This window comes from Triturus cristatus, chromosome 6 (genome assembly GCF_964204655.1).
Source record: "Triturus cristatus chromosome 6, aTriCri1.1, whole genome shotgun sequence".
NCBI classification, from domain to species: Eukaryota; Metazoa; Chordata; class Amphibia; order Caudata; family Salamandridae; genus Triturus; species Triturus cristatus.
The window spans coordinates 1,464,720,541-1,464,737,412 of NC_140589.1; positions in this window are offsets into that span (position 1 = coordinate 1,464,720,541).

Genomic DNA, 16,872 nt, shown 5'->3' on the forward strand with positions numbered 1-16,872 from the left:
TACTGAAAACATGCCCACCATGACTGGCTCACTGCACCTTCAGTGTATGTCCAAACAAACATCACACACTGGCCAGACCTAGCAAGGAGAATTCTGGTTTTGACATGTAGGCTTAGCCCGCACCAACCACCCCCTACATGAGACAATTTGTGGAGACACAGGTGGCACTTACATCTCTTAGTCTGGGTGAAATACACAGGGGCTGCAGAAATGCAAGATTGGACGCCAAATACCCAAGGTGCGCCTGTCCAAATAATCATGTACAAATGGGCATCATCAGAAGATTGTAACTAGACACACAGGCACTGGCCACTGTGACTATGAACAAGGAAAATCAGGTCAGGCTGTACAGTGGACACTTGTACTACATTTCACGTCAATATACATGGTGCCAGGGGACAATGGCACAGAGCACAACCTATGCTGTAGACACTGAGAGTGTCCACGTTTTGTGATGACACACATGACACCTAGGAAAATATGCCCCAGGGGATAGTAGTGGCAACACAACTCCATGGTCCTGAATGGGAATGACTGCAACACACCCCAACATCCCTGCACTATGCGTATCGCACACTCATGCACATCATGTCACAGGCCACAACAGAGGACATGCGCGCTGTAAGGCATGACACTTGTGAGACTAACTCCCATGTCTGGACTCTGCATCAGTGCCAACTGACATGGAACCCACATGTACTGAACTGGACAGGGCACAGCCAAGGTCCCCAAACCTGTTACACACCACCCCCACACATGATGCTACAGGCATAGTTCACGTGGAGAAAGCGCCAGCCTACATTACCTTGTGAAGGAGTGACTACACACAGACCAGGGAACACATTGCAAGGAGGGGAAGGGAGGCAGGAGAGCACAGCTATACTGTGGCTAACAGGATCTGCACAGCACCTTTAAATCCTGGCAGTGTATCCATGCAACTGTGCACTTACAAATGCTGGTGAAACACAACAAACACACATGTACCTACCCCCTTCCTGCTGCTGCTTCTCCTGTAAGCGCCTCTCCAAGTCTGGAAATACCACCGGCAGCACACGCTTGTGGATGTGGGTCAGTCGGCGGCGCCCGCGGTTCTTATGGCTCTCAGGTGAGTCCCCCACTCCTCACGGCGCTGACGGCGGTCAGCCATATCTGCTCCTTGGCAGAGGCGCCTACCTGTGAGGATGAACAAGTGACACTACATCAATACCCCTGGCACATGTCACAGAGACACATATTAGAACACATTTGCTGTTTACAACAAGGCATAGTATGCATCCAACGCATTGCACCTTTGTCATAGGGACATGATCCTCTGGGGAAGGGCAAAAGCAGTATGTGCCATTGAAAGTACACAGGTGGAATGAGGGCAACTACACAATCAATGCTCCTTGCTCACACTGTGCATCACAAGCTACACCAGGATAATGTGCATCACCTCTAAGCAGTCACATGCCACAGGCCACTGACGCCACCGCAGCAGAGTACACAGACACACACAGGCACAGGACATTCACCTGCCATTGCCAAATGCAGCGACATACCTCACTCTGCACATGTGCCACTAGACGGGGGGGGCCCACAGGTGTGGGGCTGGCTCTGCACGTCAGACACACAGCACTGCTCCCTGCTCACATCACATGGCCAGGGTATATCCATCCCTCATGCAGCTGGGGTGCTACACTCCACATATGCACCCACCCACATGACAGGGGACTTACACACACACCGATGTCCAGGGTACGAACACATCATGTGGACACTCTCAGCACAGGTAAACAGAACTAACACACATCTGTGGGTACATTCACCTGTCACACTGGGCTGAACACAGAATCACATGAGGACTGTAGAGGCTACATTCCCAGGAGGACAAGACAGGCAGAATGTGGCTTGCACCATGCAGTGATTGTCACAGTAAACACCATGCTAGTGAGGAAGGCAGACATGCACCACAGCATGCTCTGGCTGTGAGACATCAGGCATTTTCCCCCCTGGGACCCCCCCTACAGGACATGGCATGTGTGTCACACCTGGACACAATGGCAGAAGTCACAGTCTTAAAAAAGGGACACAGTCTGTGCTAGTGGACTCTGCACTCACCTGATAACCTGGTCGCCCATACAGCAGGGGGTACTGTGGGAGGATCACATCCAGAAAAGCCAGGTTCTCCTCCAGGGTGAATGGCTGTGACCTCTCCACAGCCCTTGACATGGTTCCAGGGAATCAGTAGCAGCAGCTGGGTCGTGGAATACAGAGATGTGCAGGCAAGTGCTCCCTCATGGGACCTGGCTGCCTTATATCTGCCTTGCTGGCCTGTTTCATGCACAGGAGTACAGAGTGATTGGTCACTCACATTTGCATCCTATGTTTCCTCCAATCCCTTCAAACCTAGCAGTCAGTGGGTTCTTATTGTGTTTTTTTCTTGAGCATGATGTCAACTCCACAAACACATTGCAACAAAGTAGATTCATTCCAACTGACTTCTGCTGTGCACCTTCCGGAAAAAATTCAAACTTTAAACTTGGTCTCCATGACAACCAGCATGCATGTAGGCCTTTATACTTGTCCCTCATGTGTCCCCTATGTAATTTGGAGCTTCACACACAGGTACGGTGCGTTCCGGGGCCCTAGGGCACCCCAAATGCATAGCAACGGCCCGTACAGGCGTGTGTACGCTCCGTCTCACTATGGGTGTTCTCGCGTATGCGTACTCATGGTGGTACGGACCATACCCACTCCTGTACGCTCACTATCACTATGAGTACGCATACGCGAGAACACCCATAGTGGTAAGAAGCGTACACACGCATGTACGGGCCGTCTCACTATGGGTGTTCTCGCGTATGCGTACTCATGGTGGTACGGACCGTACCCACGCCTGTACGCTCACTATCACTATGAGTACGCATACGCGAGAACACCCATAGTGGTACGGAGCGTACACACGCGTGTACGGGCCGTCTCACTATGGGTGTTCTCGCGTATGCGTACTCATGGTGGTACGGACCATACCCATGCCTGTACGCTCACTATCACTATGAGTACGCATACGCGAGAACACCCATAGTGGTACGGAGCGTACACACGCGTGTACGGGCCGTCTCACTATGGGTGTTCTCGCGTATGCGTACTCATGGTGGTACGGACCGTACCCACGCCTGTACGCTCACTATCCCTAGGGGTACACATACGGCAGCACTCCCATAGTGATACGGGAACGTACACAGGCCCTTTTTGCGAAAGTACGGTGCTTTTCACACATCACAGTGGTGACAGGCAGCACACAGGAAGGAATAGGGCTGACATACTTGTCCATGGATGGACATCAAGGCATTGTCTGGGCAGTACAACATGTGTGGGGCACAGGTGTGAAAGGCTGTGATGTGGCACATTACTCCTGAGTGGAGAAGGCACCAGATGTATGATGAGATGTGTACACATGTAATGTGTGACGGTGCAATGTGTGCCAGGCATGCCCTTGACTCCTTTGACATGTGTGCATGTCGTACTGCACACTTGGGATGAGCGTCACTGGCATGGCACGGACAACAACACACGCAAGTGTCCCCTGAGGCCTGGTACAGGGGTTACCACACCTGACATGTCACTACCCACGGTGCACGATGTGACTATGTCATGTATGTGTGGGGGGTTCCCATTAGGTTGATGTTGGAGCTCCCTCAAAAGCAGCAGCTGTTGCAGCAACCCCCATGTGTCTGTGTGTAGATTGACATGGCACACTGTTCCGCACACCATGGCACATGTGGTATTGGATGTGAGGTGCGTATGTATGCTTGGGACACGGAGTAGCGTAACAAGGACATGTCTGCATCCTCTCTATGAATGTGTGGTGAGTCATCACATGCACACCTTCATGGCAAGGTGTGTGGCCTGTCCTAGTGTAATGTCATGTGACCTGTGGCTCTAGTGTTCCGCTACCACTCTCTGCAATCGACATCCTACTTCTGCGGATGTGTGGATGTATGTCACTCCTGTCTTGCGTCTGGCTGTTCACTTACACTGGGACACAGCTAATCCCATACCATGGCATGTGGAGGTTCACAATCTCCGTGTGTAGCTTGGTCTTGGTAGGGGTGTCACCTGGCAGCCATACGTGTCCAGGGCATGTGGCACATACCTGACTCCGTATGTAGCATATGTGTATTGACAGATTAACATGTGCTCAGTACAAATAAATTGTTGTTGTGGTGCACTCACTCTTCCTTGTCACTTCCAAATTACTGCAGAGCGCCGCCTCTTCACCGACCAATTCCGGACTTGGCTGACATGCGGGAGAATGACTGTATCCGGTGCTACCGCTTCCCCCAACGGTTGATTCTGGAGTTGACGGCGAGACTGGCACCACACCTGCAACCGCTGCACAGGTATCCTACGGCACTGACACCCAAGCTGAAGGTAATGGCAGCCCTACATTTTCTTGCCACGGGTACCTTTCAAAATACCATAGCTCATGTTGGTGGTATGTCCCAGAGCATGTTCTGCTGTGTGCTGCATGATTTCTTAGAGGCCATGTTGATTCACCTGGATGACTTCATCCATTTCCCAACCCCTGAAATGTTGACTGGGGTCAAGCGTGGATTCTATGCCCTGGGAGGGATTCCCCATGTCATTGGGTCCATAGATGGGACACATGTGGCTTTGGTACCACCACAGGCACAGGAGGTAGCGTACAGGAATCGCAAGCACTACCACTCCATCAATGCCCTTGTGGTGTGTCTGTCCAACATGGTGATTTCACATGTCTGTGCTCGTTTTCCAGGATCAGCACACGATGCCTACATCATGAGGTGTAGCAGGATGCCTGAAATGATGATGCAGCTGCGCAACGAACGAGCATGTGTTGTTGGTGGGTACAGTCTGTCTGTCCTGTATCTTGCGTAGACTTCCAGCACGACCGCTTCTCCTGTCCTACTTATGTCCATGTGCTTTCCATGTAGGGGACGCTGGCTATCCCAACATGCCATGGCTGATCACACCTCTCCGCAACCCCATCACGCCGGCCCAGCTCCGCTACAACACCGCCCATGGCCGGACAAGGCGAGTGATAGAGAGGACGTTTGGCCTCCTGAAGAGCCGATTCCGATGCCTCCACAAGACCGGCGGCGCCCTCCCATATGCCCCGGCAAAGGTATGTAAAATCTTCATGGTCTGCTGCATGCTGCACAACATGGCAGTTGAGAAAGCTGTGCCACTCATCCTGGATCAAGATGATCAGGACCATCCACCCGTGGAGGACGAAGGGCTTGGCAATGGGGCTAGTGATGTGGAGGACGTGGTTCCGCAAGAGGACATCCGGACTCGGCTCATACGCGACTTCTTTGCTTAGTGGTGAGTACCAGTGTCTGTGTGTGCACGCATTGGTCCCCGTGTGGCATGTGTTGCCATGTGTGTGTCCATCTGCATGTATGGCACGTGAGTCAGAGGTGTGTGTGGATGTGTCACTGGAGTGATGGTGGCAGTGATGTGTATTTCCCCTGTCATAATTGTGACCTGGCATGTTGTCATCCTTACATGTGTCGAGTACATGCACATGCAAGTGGCTGTGCTTTTTGTGGCTGACTTCTTGTGTCTCTCATATCCCCAGGTATTTGCGCATGCCGTCTGCTGGTTGCATTGTTGTGGCACTGCTATTCCTCATGGACACGTCATCGTGTGCTGACTCAGCGTTACACGCACGGACAAGTTTGGAAGTCTCCTTAGGGTAAGGGATGCATCAGGGGTGTATTGGGTGTGGCAGTTGTTTACGATGTGTGCACACTGCCCCTGTCGATGTTTGGTTCGTCTGCAGACATGTCGCATCACCATGGTACACATTACATGCAGCTGGGTACACCTGAATAGATGGTCAGACTTGTTGACAGTCATCAGTGATGGGATTGTGGAATGTGATGATGGCATCAATGTGAGTTACACTGCCCTCGGACACATACGGTTTGCCTTGGCTTGACATGCTGTGGGACTTCCACATCAGCGGATCAATGGTGTATGGCAGTCTCTCCGTGAGCAGCAGGGGGTGTTTAGCTGTTAGCCGACACTTGTGTGCCAGTTCCATGGCTATCACGCATTTGGGCTGCAGAAGGGGGGTTCCAGTGTTGGACCCACATGTTACTCCACATTACCCGTTCATGGGTACTCCGAGTTGCCTCTGCAATCCCGAATACATGACTAGTAAAGGTGTCCCTATGCCTCCAAGGTGCCTCTTCTCAGTCAATGCTGGTGTGTTGCCACGGTGCATCCGGCATGTCTGGCATGGTTTTCCGTGATAGTGGCTATGTGGCTATGTGTCGAGTAGCAAGATGCAAGCTGTTTGTCTGGGATTAGACTGTGTATTATGCATGTAGTCAATGACTGTGTGGGTATTGTGACATGTGCCATCCCCATGCATCCCACGTTGGCCAGGCCACCATTCACTGCATCCACCTGACTCAAGCTTGCAGGACATGGTTCTGCCACCTGTCCACACATACCTGGGTGCCCCCCAGGACACTCCACATGATCCCTGACCTCTGCGCTTGGCTGTAGCTGTACTCAAGTCTGTCTTGCCTACTACAATGTGACCCATGTGTGTCCTGTGCCAGACTTAGGGCCCAGGGTGTGGATGGTTGAAGTCAAATGAGAACTCAGGCATAGTTAGACTTTACAAGACACATGTAAGGTAATAATGCAATCAGTAGGCATCTTCTCTTTATGGTGTGACTTTTTATTTTGGTTGGGGTGGGGGGGGGGGGGTTGACATGAGGGGCTTTCCGGGTGTGTGGAATCCAAAGTTCACTAGGGGAGTTGGTGTCCTTGCCATTTGAAATCCTCAGAGTCCATGCCACAGTCTTTGTCAACATTGGTCAGACAGTGACCAGCAAGTCCATGTGGCAGAGAATGTCTTTTGATGCTGTGCTGCTGTTGCTCCAGTGGGCCAGGTGCCAGGCCAGGTGTCCTGGGAGATGGTGCTGTTGCGTGTATGTACACGGGTGTACATACACGGGTGGGGGTACGACACATACACGGGTGTACATACATGGGTGGGGGTACGACACGTACACGGGTGTACATACACGGGTGGGGTACGACACGTACATGGGTGTACATACACGGGGGGTTCGACACGTACACGGGTGTACATACACGGGGGTTCGACACGTACACGGGTGTACATACACGGGGGTTTGACACGTACACGGGTGTACATACACGGGGGGTTCGACACGTACACGGGTGTACATACACGGGGGGGTTTGACACGTACACGGGTGTACATACACGGGGGGTTCGACACGTACACGGGTGTACATACACGGGGGTTCGACACGTACACGGGTGTACATACACGGGTGGGGGTACGACACGTACACGGGTGTACATACACGGGGGGTTTGACACGTACACGGGTGTACATACACGGGGGGTTTGACACGTACACGGGTGTACATACACGGGGGGTTCGCCACGTACACGGGTGTACATACACGGGGGGGTTTGACACGTACACGGGTGTACATACACGGGGGGTTCGACACGTACATGGGTGTACATACACGGGTGGGGGTACGACACGTACACGGGTGTACATACACGGGTGGGGGTATGACACATACACGGGTGTACATACACGGGGGGTTCGACACGTACACAGGTGTACATACACGGGGGTTCGACACGTACACGGGTGTACATACACGGGGGGTTCGACACGTACACGGGTGTACTTACACGGGGGGTTCAACTCGAACGTACGGGGGCTGGGTGGGGGATTCGACTCGAACGTACGGGGGCTGGGGGGGTTCGACTCGAACGTACGGGGGCTGGGGGGGTCGGCGCGTACATACGGGGGCTGGGGGGGGTGTTCGGCGCGTATGCGGGCACATGTCTCCATGGTTGCTATGGGTGTTCGGTGCGGACGGTGTTTTTTCCATACGGTTGTAACATCGGACGCACGGGATGGATCGTAATTCCGCGGTCGGACTTCACTTTTCACATTTGTACGGTAAATCGTCCGTGGACGTGTCGGACACATTTTCCGACCCGAGGACGTGTGGGGAATAATTCCCAATGCGATTCGTATGGACTTTTTACCATGCGAATCGTAATCGGCAGTTTGTACGGCACTTGTACGATTCGTACGGTAAAAAGACCGGATACGAGTCGTACGGGGAATTTTTTTACCGGATCGTGATCGCATCATTGTGTTTTAAAAAGATATCCCAGTGTGATTGTTGGGAAATCTGAAGCTCACAACCCCCTAATGTTATTGACCAAGCTAAGCCCCTGAGCTTTGGGAATGGCACAAAATGCCTGTCAACTTTTAAAGATCAATTTAGATGATGTATTGGTCAGGCCCACTAAAGGACAGTTGAAGACCTGGCTAAAGTCAGTTACAAAGCAGTTGAGTTATGAAATTGAAGAGTCCCTGGTCGGCAAATCAGCAGATTCTCTCTGATTTCTCATTCATCTATACTAGGAAAAATGTCTCCCTATCTTAGAGCACATTTAGAATCTGAAGTATAAAGTTTTCATAAACGTTTTCCAAATGGGAACATTCCCATTTGTAAAAATTACTGGCTGATTTCTGGGTGTGATTCTGATAATAAGAGTTGTAGTCTTTGTGTGTGTCCTTTACAAGATTTAATCCATGTTGTATTAATTTGTCCAGCATTTCATTGTCTTTGGAAATTGTTGTTAAGATCTACGCTCCTAAAATTATTTGTTATGAGAATTTCAGGAGCCATTGAAGAATCACATAAATCTGATTCCGAGAATGCATAATGTAGATTTTGTAGATTTTTAAGCATTTTTTTATTTTAATGTATCATATATATCTGTGTTTTTAAGACTGTACTGTTCTGTGGAACTATAATTAATCAATAAACTATATTTTACATATCTTCTTTTAAAAACTTGTAACAAAATATACTCTAATATCTTCAAGACCCACATAAAATGAATGTCTAACAGAATATCGACGGTCTGAAAATCGATCTACAAACATATCGAAAAAAAAATATCGAAAAAAATATCGAAGTCCTATCCACATAATGGTAAGTACAAAAATATCGAGAAAAAAATATCGTCAAAAATATTGATGTTCAAAATATCGTTTTTTGAAATGTTTTAATAATAATGTAAAATTAAGTAAATAATACATATAAATAAAAGAAACATAGTTAAAAATATATCATGTTAAAAAATAATAACTTATACATATAGTGGTCGATTCCGATCCTGTATTTTTTTTTTCCGTACGACTCGTATCCGTAAATTTTTCCGTACGAATCGTACAAGTCCCGTCCGACCCGTGAAGCACGATTCGTATGGGAAAAATACATACGGATCGGCCCGATCCGTGCAACTTTTCCCGATCCGATTCGTACGGATCGGGAAAAGTTGTACGAGACGGACACTTTTCCGTACGAATCGTAAAAATGCAGTCCGACCGTACTAATACGATCCGGACCGGCTTTCCGATTTACGATTCGTACGGAAAACGTCCCGTACACGGGGAATGCCTTTACCTGCTACGAAGCGAACTTTGTACGACTCGTATCCCGGGAAAAGTTTTTCCCGGGGTGCGAGTCGTACAGGGGTACGAGTCGTACAGGCCCCCGCCATGCATATGTACGCACCGTACATACGCAATGTTGAGGGTACGCACCATACATACGCAATGTTGGGGGTACGCACCGTACATACGCGATGTTGGGGGTACGCACCGTACATGCGCACTGGGGGTACACACAGTAAATGCGCACTGGGGGTACGCACAGTACATGCGCACTGGGGGTACGCACAGTACATGCGCACTGGGGGTACGCACCGTAAATACACAACGCACGGGGGTGTATGCCTATACGACTCGTACCCCTGGGGACTCTGCTTTTACGGCTGTTTTTGGCTCCCGTAAGAAAATAGCCGTAGGGACGAATTGTACTTGCTGGCCTGGAAACAGCTGCTTAAATACGTACTGACGTCGCGTACAGGCGGTTCCGGATCCGATTCATAGGTTTTTTTTACCCGTACGGTCTTTTGTACGAAACGTACGGAAATAGGCTTTCTGTATGAATCGTACTTCCTAGGTTGTACGGAAAGTTTACCGGGTACGAGTCGTACGGAGAAAACGCTCTGTACAACGATTCGTACAGCCTTTTTCCAGGATTGGAATCGGCCCCATAATGTTAATATAAATTAAAAATATACCTATAAATTGATATATATACTTACTCCAAATAGTGCAACAGTAGGGAAAGTGTTGGATAGTGTCGGGGTAAAATTTACTATTCCCACTCCAGAGAGTGCAACAGTAGGGAAAGCGTTGGATAGCGTAGGGGTAAACACTATTCCCACTCCAGAGAGTGCAACAGTAGGGAAAGCGTTGGATAGCGTAGGGGTAAAAATTATTATTCCCACTCCAGTGAGTGCAACAGTAGGGAAAGCATTGGATAGCGTGGGGGTTAAAATTACCATTCCCACTCCAGTGAGTGCAACAGTAGGGAAAGCATTGGATAGTGTAGGGGTTAAAATACTATTCCCACTCCAGTGAGTGCAACAGTAGGGAAAACGTTGGATAGCGTAGGGGTTAAATTAACATACTTATTAATTAAATGAATTTGGTAAAATAAATAACATATTAATAATTAATTAACAAAACAATTAATAATAAATACCAATATAATTTAATTAATATTTACTTAAATAACATTAAATTACTTCCCACCCTATTCCCCCATAAACACACAACCCACAACACATACAAAATAACACAATTAATGTATATATCAATTAATCAATTAATAAAAAACTATTACCAATTACTAATACATTAACAATAAATTAATTAACAATAACAATAAATAAATAAAAATAATAAATTAATTATAATTATTAATGTTATAAATTAACCAATTAATTAGCCATTAATAATTAATTAACAATTAATTAATAATCAATAACAATAAATAAAATCATATTAATTAATTAATTATTAATAAATTACTTCCCATCCTACTCCCCTATAAACCCACAACCCGCTACACATAAACATTAACATAATTATTTTAAATATCAATTAATCAATGAATAAAAATCAATTACCAATTAAGCATTAATTAACAATAACAATCAATAAACAATAATAAATTAAATATAATTAATATAATGATAAATTAATCAATTAATAAAGATTAATTAACAATTAATTAATAATCACTAACAATAAATGAAAACATATTAGTTAATTAATTATAATTAAATTACTTCCCACCCTATTCCCCTATAAACCCACAACCCGCTCTGATACTAAAACGCAACATTTACTTTAAAAAAATTACTAATTTCTAAATCTTTATTACATAAATTTAAAAAAAATAAAAATACATTACAAAAATGTTAAACATACATATAAAATACATACTAAAATACATAACACTAATTTTAGTTACTTCGATATTACTAACTACCTTCAATATTAAAAAAACAATATTACTTACCTTAAGGTCGATATTCTAGTCACCGATATTCTTGACATCTATATTCTGTCCCTATGATATTAAAAACTCAATATTATTGTAGGTCGATATTAAAAAATAGATATTTTGAATGCGTACCACATAAAATAAATCATTCATGCAAGCACTATCCTATAAAGATGAGGAATTACAAATGGTTAAAAATAGTAAGATACAGTGTCTCCAGAGCAGGTTGGTGGTAATTCCATTTCTATTGAACTCTTTCCTCTAGCTTGTCAATGCTCAAATCCAGATATTATTAGACAAAGGTTAACATCAAGCCTGTTTGAAATGCATGAGACTTTGGGGGTGATTCCGATCCGGGTCGGAAAGCACTCCGATCGAGCCGGATCCGGCGTGTTTTCCGACCGAGTCGGAGTCCTGCAGTCCGACCGAGCGAGTACGATGCGGCCGTATGCTGTTGGAATCGGTTCGGTCGGACTCCCATAGAAGTCAATGGGAGCCGGTCGTACGACGTGTACATGGGCTCCCATTGACTGAATGGGTACATCGCGGACAAGTGCGCCCCCTACAATGAGTATGCGACGGTACCATCCGCACCGTACATGCCTGTGTTGGGGGGACCCTTGGGTCTCCCCCTATGTCCGAGACATAGGGCTGTGGGTGACAGGGGGTCCGACGCGGACCCCCAAAGGTAACCACCTGGACAATTAGCGAGCCAGACACTCCAGCTCGCACAGGCTGTCCGACGCGTGCATCGTACTGGTCCGGTCGTGAATCACATCCATTGTATGCCACGGTTAGCTTACGACCGAGACGTACGGAGCGGTTTGGACCCGGAAACGACTCGGTCGGTGAATTTGATGTAGCTCGCATCGTACTTGCTCGCTCGTACAGCTGTACGAGTCAGGCGGAAAACACGCATACGGCTCATAGTTTTTCCGACCAGATCGCGTTCGGTGCCCTTCCGACCCGGATCGGAATCGGCCCCTTTATGTTGATGAAGTTTCCTCTCACTAAACCAGATGCTACTATATTAGTCTAAATGTAATCAATATGGACAAGCCCTCTAAATAATACGTATCTGGCCTGGGTATGAAGAATTGTGCAATCGGCTTTGAATTCTATAATCCCACCATAAAGCATGGAGCAAAGACTTTCATGTAAGAACTTCTGTGAGCCATAAATAGATAGTTACAAATCTCCAAGTTTCCACTGAACACACCTCCACCCAATGCTCTGCCACCACTGTAAATAAACTAGTTTTAACATATGTATTTTAGCTACACCTACTCTCAATGAACGTATCAAATAGCGTCTGTGATCATGCCTCTGTCAGCACTTGATGACCCAGAAATCATCTCCAACTGGAAAACCATCTTCTCTGGACTGGAACATTATTTCTGATGCCTCTGATTACAAACAACACCAGTACATTTAACATAGACAGTTATGAATGGAAGGTGTTGAAACATGTTTATCAGAGCAGCCAGGATTTCTTAGAATTCAACCCAATCTTTTCCTCTCGGTCACTGATACAGAGGTTGGCACGACTATGGGGTATATGGGGAACTGGAATTCTGATTATTCTTGGTTCTTCTCTGTGGCATGTATACAGATAGTACCAACTTGTCAAGAGTAACCTGAGAGACAATGGCACAAAAGCCAGACTTTCTCATGCAGAACTAGTTTGTAATCCTGTTGAATCCCCCCAAAGAACTAGCAGGCTTTACCCAGACAGAGTGGGGAGATTTAGGAAGACACCGAAGAGGGTGAGACCTGCAGGACCAGGAAAGAAGAGAAAGAAAGAAACACAGTGACCACCCCAGTGACCCACATCCTGCACTCCCTTGTATATTCAACCCAGACAAGGCCTTTTGGAGTATTTAAAGTAGTGCTCCTGGAGTACTCTTTTATGTAGTCTTACATGGCTTGATGAATTGGCTCTAAAATATCTAACATTGAAAAACAATTGGAATACTGAGGGAAAATTCAGATATAATTAGTACTAACAGAGAAGTCTGTGCCATCTTTGCACTTTTTCTCAAGAGAAGTTGGATGCTCAGGGAATTTTCAGCGGCTGATTCTCAAATGCATGTGAGAGCTCGTGAAAAAGTACTCATAAATGATTTTTGAAAGTATTTAGACCAGGTATGAAACAGTATTTAGAAGTATTGTTATGTCTTGTGGCACATTTATTTTAGTTTTTAGTTTTTCCATTGACAAACATGACATCAGATGTACATGCTTGTTCAATGATAACCAATATGTTTTCATTAAGGGGCCTATTAGGATGGCGGGCGGACTTTAGTCCGCCCGCCACCCTAGCGGTGCTGGGACCGGCCGCCAGTGGTGCGGCGGTCCCGCACCTGCAATTAGGATTCCACTGCCACGGTGGCATCCTCTATTCCCAGCATTGTGGCGGGCGGTGCTCACAGCAACGCCCGCCACAATGCTGGGAATGCACGTTGTGCATTGTCATGCACAAGGTGACAGGCACCACGTGGTGCCTGCCACCTTGTCCGTGACAATGTAGGGTGGGTACCATAGGTACCCCCCATGTGCACCCCTAACCCCCCAATACGCTTGGGGCCTGCAACGGGCCCCCGTAAGCAAAATCTGCATGCCTAAAGGATGCTTCCCACACCCATGCTAATATGGATGGCGGTGTCTAGCAGACACCGCCACCATATCCAGATCCTTTTCCGTCCGGCCGACTGGTCGACCGGCGGAAAACCGGCAGAGGGTCTTTCCGTCCGCCATGTTCCCCCCCTCATTCTAATATGGGGGGAAATGGGTGGCAGGCGGGGTATGATGTAGGGCGGATCGCCGCCGTCATGCGGGCGGTGGCGATCCGCCCTACATCATAATAGACCCCTAAGTGTTTTGAATCAGTGACACAATTTTCTTATGAATGCATGCATCCTTTACCTGACGGTCTGAAGGAATACTGCTTCCATTTTAGGCCCTAAAGCATGGCTTCCCAAACTGTGGGTCGGAACCCACTGGTGGGTTGCAAGATGATTTTTGGTGGGTCAGGAAACTCCGAGCAATAAATATAAAATATAAATATAAATATTGAATATAAATATAAAATATAAATATAGATGTCTTCTCATTCTGTGTTTATCTTATCACATTTGCCAGTGCTTCAACCACAGAGGTCAAATGTTAGGCTATGGGCCTGATTATGAGCTAAGGCATTATTTATCACTCCTACTAAATAACAATACCACGGGGTACATTATTTATCGGATACAATAAATAACACCTATTGCGAGTTCATGGAGAATAGCATGCGGATTTTGGCGGTTAATGCACCAAAGTCCACATGATACAGTAAATAATGTATGCTTTCCCCTGTTACATTTCAGCAGGATTGACCTGCTGAAGTTTAACCAATGTTAAGTTATTTAACGCATACAATAATTATTGCATGCGTTACTTCAAACTCGTAATTCCAAACCATGCGTAAACCGGAGTTTATACATGGGTACATGGGTCGAAATATTACGAGGAACTCGTAATAAGGCTCTATGGCTTCTAACTAATTGCTTCTTATTCTTTTAACAGGGCATTGTTGTTTCCTTTTCTTCCTCTGTCTGCAAAGTGAGAGGAGCTTCTAAAGTAAATGATGTGACAATCTTGCGGGACTACAGGAAGTGTGAAAGGAAAGGCTATAGGATGTTTTTTACAAAATACAAAAAATGTAAATACCTGTGGATGAACTGTATGCATTCAGAGTTATAGAAGCAAAGATTAAGCACAGTTGTTTTGTAATTCTGAAGTGTGCTGGAAACAGAGACTTTCAGATCGGATCAAAACAAATCATGACACTTTACTTGGTGATGCACAAATGATAATTATTCACAGATGATCACTTCAGTGCTATATGCTATAAAGTTTGTATCAGTAAAACTGTATTTTTATGCCACGGTAGTACCATTTTAATGGAAAATGTGCTGTCTGTAAATGACAATGCGCAACCACATGATGCTTTAGTTACTTTATAAAATCACCTCTCCTTATGTTCATTAAAGGTAGGTGGCTCGCCAAAGTTTTTGGTTCTAAAAACTGGATCATGGTTCTATAAAGTTTGGGAGCCGCTCCCCTGAACAGAGCAGGTCCTTGCTTGGATTGCGCCCTGGACTGAAAGACATTTGCCACCCTCCTGCTGTACAATGGGGCAGCAGGGGGCCGCTTTTCACAGGCCGGTTCCTGGCTGTTTGTTGGGGTCGGGAGGGGGTACTGGTGTTTGGCAGCAGAGGGTGAAAGTTAGATGGGAGGACACAGAAGGGGCTGATAGCATGTTAAATACAGCAATTGCGACAAGGGGCGTAGCTTCTACGGGGGTGTTTGGGGTGTTACACCCCTCAAAAAATGCATTCTAGGCCTGGTAGTTGGGTCAGGGGCCCCTGAGTCGGGTCTGCTATGTGTGTGTCGCTTTTTCATCGTGGGTCAAGATTTAAGACAAAACACTGACCTTTGTTGTAAAACAGGGGAGAGAGAGAGAGAGTCGGAGAAATAAACCTGGTGGCTGCATTTCAAAAAGTGAAACTGATTAATCTCGAATCAATGTCAGCTTCCCTGCTTGTACAAATTGTGTGATCCTAGGTAAGCATTTAAATTCAGAGCCTCCTTTTACTTTATTATCACATATAAATGCACTTTTAAATACCTGGGTTCAGGATGTGCGCTGGAAAAGCACCTCTTACCAATGGATTAATAGAGGACATTGCTGCTCCATTTACAATAAAAATATAGGCCATGTTTAGGGTCTACATGACTACTTTAGGGTTTACATGATGGGCCGGGGGGCTATTCAAAAACTGCATTTTGTAGTATATTTTGTAGAACTGCAATAGCAGTACAAACATACTCATACTACACATGCTATTTACAATCCTCACTTCTACAGTACTACCTGTTTTGCAGTAGTACTACAAAATGCAGCTTGTGAATAGACCCCAGGCCCTTCAATTTGGTGGAGACATGTAAGTTATAATTTTGGAGAATTTACACTCTGGTTTTGTGAATAGCCAAAAAGTGTAAATTTGTCAAAAGTGTAAGTTATCTTTGTGAGTGACGGGTTTACCAAGAAAATTGTAAATCTGCACCCATAGAAGTATTCCTCGAATGGGTGCAAATGCCCTACATTTTGGAATTCACATACAATGGAAGAGGGAGATTTGGAAAGCTGCGCCAGTCTCAGGTTTCCAGGCCTACTACTGGCAATCAAACACCTAAATGCTGATGGTATGAATACTTGCAAATAGTCTAATCAGTGTTAGTGGCTAGGGTAGCTTTCCAACCCATTGCTTTCCGCCCACTGTGCCCCTGTAGACAGAGGCTCACCTAATGCAAATCAGTACTGACCCTGTTCCTCATGGAAACGTTC